Source organism: Anopheles bellator, chromosome 1 (assembly GCF_943735745.2).
Source record: "Anopheles bellator chromosome 1, idAnoBellAS_SP24_06.2, whole genome shotgun sequence".
In the NCBI taxonomy this organism is placed as follows: Eukaryota; Metazoa; Arthropoda; class Insecta; order Diptera; family Culicidae; genus Anopheles; species Anopheles bellator.
This window is the reverse complement of record NC_071285.1, coordinates 20,058,838-20,064,632: the sequence shown is the minus strand read 5'-3', so window position 1 is coordinate 20,064,632 and position 5,795 is coordinate 20,058,838.

The window sequence follows — 5,795 nt, the reverse complement described above, 5'->3', positions numbered from 1 at the left end:
CCAAGACCCGAGACAGAATCTTAGACATCGATCCCAAACCACAAACATAGTGTGCGCGCCTTTGCAGCGTCGTGTTCCTGTGAGAACGCCAAACTGCAATCGAAAGCATAGCCACACTCAGGACCGGGTGGTGGTGTGTGACAACATGGAAACATGGACTCCCTCGGGCGCTGGTAAGGAACTTTCAGATTCCCACACTTGTACTGTTTCCCAATCGATATCGCCGTTGGTGCGCTTTTTGCGTTTCGATGACGGCGACGGCGTCGGGCAACTTGAGTTTCACGAGCCTCGAACGATCAATTTAAGGCTCAAACGAGGAACCTGGATGGGCCTTGAGAGTGTTTTGTGTGTTTTAAAATACTGTCATTTGAAAAGGTGCACCATTTTGATGGGCTGCGAACCTGAGAATCAGTGGGATTGTTTTACGTTGTGACTCACAACCAAACTTGTAGCGCGTCGATTCATGTTTCGAAGCGAGCATTCCTGAAACCGCCGCCACCCGGCCGGCCGGCCAGCCGGAAGCAGGGAAAAGCGTAGCCCCTTCTCGCCGACATCCGGCCACCAATGAGAAGGGCGCGCGCGCGAGACGAGCATCGTTAAGACACGGGGGAGAGCCATACGCATGGCGAAAAATGAAACGGAAAAAAAGAAATACTTTCCAGCACCAACAATGAGGCAAGGCAGGGCGTCTTTCACTTCCGTTCGTGCGCGACCAAGACGCGCGCGCAGCAGCACACGATGATCTCATTTCTTCCGACCGTCCACAAACACAGTTCGTTGCTTCATTCTGCAGCTTTCACGTCGGGAGGCTGAGCTCGAGCGTGAGCCGCATCAAGATTTACTTCGGCCGCCCATCCGTCAGTCCGATCTCCGACCACCACCACCACCGGCGGACGAAAGCAAATCTTTGCGGGCCCTAGGCCTGTTTTCGGGGGCGCTCTTCGATGCACATCCCATCGCACCACCAAGACCAAGACCATCATGGTGATCGCCGTCCCGAGCGCGCGCCCTCGCTGGGTGGACATTCAACGAGACCACCCATTTTTGTGGCCCATGCCTAGAAATCCGCAGCCCAATTTCTGCTCCTCGGTCGTGCACCAGTGGCCCCCCGCCCAACACAGCTAAACACTTATGCTCTGTCGGCGTGGGACGCGGCTTGGGACCTCCACCAGCCACCCAACAACGATCGCTTCGTAACGGACCAGCAGCAACCCAACTATCACTCTCGTTGCGCAAAAAATGTGTGCGTAAAAAACCAATACCCATAACACCACGCGGAGCTCCGCAGAGACTTTCTTTTTCGATGCATTTCCCCCAATCCCTGATCGACCCCCGTGTATCGGGGAGTACCGTTTTTGTAACAAAAAGAAAACTATAAACAGTATTTAGTATGAGTGTTGAGGACAATTGTTCAACTACAATACAATCGCTGTATAAGGTTATCAATTTCCAATTTGTACAGGGCTCCAAACCAAGTGTCAAACTTTTAGTTGTTGTTGTTATTATCTTTATTTTAGAGATTTTGAGCCTGAAGCTTCTTTCATCTCTTTTTGCAGGTTTGTTGGTTTTTGGTTTAGTTTGGTTTTATATTGTTGGTTTGTTGGTTTATTGTTTTGGATGGTTTTATATTATTGGTTTGTTGGTTTGTTGGTTTGGACTGTTTTAAATTGATGTTTTGTTGGTTTATATTTTGTAGTAGAGGTCAGCTTCTTTGAGGTACTGAATTAGGGTTTTGATGTTATCCGGATTGTTTGCTAGGGCTGACCAAACTTTTAGTTGAATGTCTACCATATTAGAAAATGAATCGCTTCGCAACAGAACAACGTATTAAAATTATTAAACTTTGGGTTCTTGAGCAACAGGCCGAAAACGCTTATTTTTCTCGGCCGTTTCCATACCTCCCCCAGATGAAATTTCATTAAAAATGTAATTTTTCATGTGTTTTTAAAAGCTCTTTTTCGGAACTAGCCAATAAATAACTCTACGTTATATGGCTGCAGAGGCCCGATGCGATGTGGTGACATTAAACCCGTGCCTTCCGAGAGATGCTTCTGAGGAGCGGTCCGATAATGGGAATACTGGTTTCCGGAAATCCCCTGCCGCCCGCGTGTTCTAGGGGTTTTGTAAGACTATTCTCCGACACTGATTCGCACCGGACCGTAACGAGTTGGTCCATAAATGTGTAGCAACAATATGTTCGTAATGCCCGCAGAGGGAACAACGCGCTTCGATGATGAGTATGTGCCGCCAGTCTAGTGTCCACCGCCCGCCGGCCCAGCTTGACGTAAAATTATGGACAATCGCACTGGGAAAGCACACGGCCGACAAAAGAGGAGCACTAACCGGAAGCTAGGGCGGTTACGGAAGCTCCAAACAGCCAAGAAAACCCCCCCAAAAACATTAAGCGGAGCAACACGTCCAGATAGGGGCCAGATTAACTCCCGTCCCCCAATAAATGGTGCACGCCACACATATTCCAAAAGCTTCTGCCACCGGCGGAGAAGGATGAAGAAGGCCTCGTGACGTCTCTCGCTGGTGCGCTGTGGCGGAATGCGCATCCTTCTCCCCGGCTCTAAAACGGCAAAGATTTGGAGGAGGCGAAAACCGGACGAACGGTAAAGATATCCCCGCTTCCGAGAGTGTTGCTGTTGATCGAAAGGAGTCAATGGCGGCGGCTGGCTGAGAAAAGCTTCATGATTGAGCCAAAATTCGCCACCAAGAAGGTCGCATAGGTCTGGCACGGCAAATGGTCGTTTGCTAAGTGGTATTAGAAAAAAGAGTGGCGCAAGAGAGTATTGATTTTGTCCTTATCGAAAATTCATAACCATGTTTCCAGAGCACGTGTAGCATATTCGTTGCCACGCAAGCTTAATAATTTTTGAAGAGAAAATTGGTTTGCTGGTTTGTGTCAAGCTACACAGAAGGATGGCTCATTCACCTAATATAAAGTTCAGAAACCTTTCGGTGGATGTAAAAAAAAAATATATCAATCCTGCTACTACCGTTCGCTGGTTGATGAGCCGATGATACCCGAAACCCAAAGCTGCGGTCCGCTCTGCGAGCTTCTTTTTCACTTAGCTCCCCACGAAGGAAAGTACGCCGGCCGCGTGTGTAATGAATCGGACGATTGGAGAAAGCTTTGATTTAAAAAACCAAAAAGTACATCATCCGAGACCACAGAGCCTAGCGTGCCGGAAAATCTTGGATGACGGTCGACGACACCACGGTCAACAGACAGCGGCGACGGCGGCGTGGCGATGTGTTCCGCGTGCCAAGAAATTACTACCGTTCCATCATTGTGCCTCCGTTTCTTGCGCATCCGATTCTTGCTCACCGGTCCCCGGTGGGTTGCTACCACTTCTTGATGGGGTTCCCTTGGCAGTCAAACGGTCACAACTCGCGGCATTATATGCAGTGGTGTGGTGGCATTTGGCGGAAAATTGTCTACTAACGAGAGAGAGAGAGAGGAGCGAAGAAAATTCGAACCATTTTTGTGTACATTTAGGGCAAATACTTTCCACTCATTGCTTCGCGCGTTTCATCTACAACATATGTAAGTGTAGTTTATGACAAAAACGCGGCTTTTAAAGAAATAGAAATTAATACTCCAAATCAGGTATTTCGTATCGAATTCCTGGAGACCGGATGTGTTTTTGATGTCGGTGACAAATTACCGTACGAAGAGTTTAATAACACTTTTGGCGATTCAATTACGCGGAATTGCATTCTGATGAGTCGACAAAAGAGCTCCACCGTTTCGGGCGACGGGACCTCAAGGTATACCACCAATCGCCAATATAAGTCACCGGACCCGGAACAAAATCGATAAGTTCGGAGAACAAGAAGATGACATTCGCTTTCAAGACAATCAGCGCGAACCGAACTGTGCGCAATCAAGATTCTCGCATACATCATGCACAGGCTATGTTCCCTTTCGCCTAAACAATCAACAGATCCTCCCAGCACGGGCAAGCTGTCAGTCAGAGACCCCAAAGACTTCTGTTAGTTGACCGGAAATTCCGAAAAGTATCATCGCATCGATGATTTGTGTTCTGCCAAGAGTTAGTTAGCTAATGCTCTGGAGCATTCAGCATTGGACCATTGATCCTTCTTGATATTCTATAAAATCTCCAGTTCTACAGGTACTTCGCCGGCGATCATTTTCGATCATTGGCAGAAGCACCAGATCGAGGAAGCAGAAAAGGAATCGGGAATCGAGAATGAGTGCCGACGATGCAAGTAGAAGAAAAGGGCTTATGCTTATGCTTAATGTTCATGTTTACACCACGCGCACCTACACAACACAAACCACACACACTCGCATGATACACCACACATCACGGGGCTGCTCCTGCACGGACGGTAAACGGTGCTTTACGCCGGTCAGGCGGAGGGCCAGCAGGAAAACAAAAAGTTAACAACAAAAACGAAACACAAGAGAGACACAGCCAGCAACAAAAAAAAGCGTAACCTCGTTGATAATTGTGTGTTGGTGGCGATGTCGTGGCGATATAGTAAACAAGAAGATCATTCGCGCTCTCTTTCTGTCGCGCACCAGATTCCCTTGTGCCCTCTGCGTTCCCGATCGGTACCCGGGGGTGGTGCCCTGCGCGGGCGCGGGTTGATACTTTTTTCTGGCTCCGGCTCCTCCTTCGTTCCGTTCGCCGACAGTCACCCGCCGCCGCCGCGAGAGCTGATGTCTGTCCGTCTTGCGTTTTGCCGTTATGTACATTTTTCCCCATGATCTTACACCACACCTTGGCCCGCGAGTGAGGCGAAAGCAGCGCTAGCTTTTCAGCCGTTTGATTCGCTTTGTTGCCCGATACCGTGGAGCAAGCGGCCCCACCAACCGACCAACCGAACCGATCCGAGCCCGGAGATGGTCGTCGCCAGTGTTTAATCTCTCTGCGTGCCCTCTTCGCGCGTGGTGTCTTTTTACACATAAACCCCTCAAAAACGGAATCAAGTCCCGATAGGCACAGCATTATCATCTTTGGCGATATCAAACACATAAAGTTCTCTCCTGGAACCGTGCGAGCTGTGTGACCTGATCAATCTAAACCACGCCAGGATGCTGTACCTATTCCAAATTACATAAACTTTTACAATCATGTACCAACTAGGCTATCAATCAGACGGTGCAAAACCGCCATTAAGCTGAAAGCCTTAAAGAAACGATTCCACTTCATCGTTCAATTATCTCCTCATTCGCTCCGGTTGGTGTGCGTGGCTGCACTGTGCACACGAAAGTGCAACAACACAGTGCACACAGCCGGTGCACAGGACTCGCCTCGAAAAGGCTCCCTTTTTGCGTCTCTCTGTTTGTCCGTTTCCATTTCTATCGGACGGAGGTATCCTGTGAACCGGCGAAAGGTACACAGATTTCGTATACGGTTGTAACTTTGGAACAGTGGAAACTTTTTCGGGCGAAACGGTTCCTCTGTGTAGCTCGTTTGTGTCAACCTGACCAGGGGAAATTCACACAGCAGCAAATCTGCCCTCCGTGTTGCGGGGCTAGGAGGGCCACAGGTAGCAGCATAGAAGGCTCGGCAACAACCAATCACAACCGGGACCCCGTTTCCGAAAATGAGAAAGATGATCAACGAAAGAGGCATTAAGCAGAATTGCCGGAAAACGGTCGACAACAAGATCATGCATTCCTTGGACGGCGCATACCGCAGGAAAAGGTGTGTGCGGGGGCGCTGCGAGGTGCTAGGCGGCAACAACGTGTGCTCCGGGAGCGAATAACGATGGCAAAAGGGAACACAGGTTATGGAGCATGGTTTCCGTTCTGC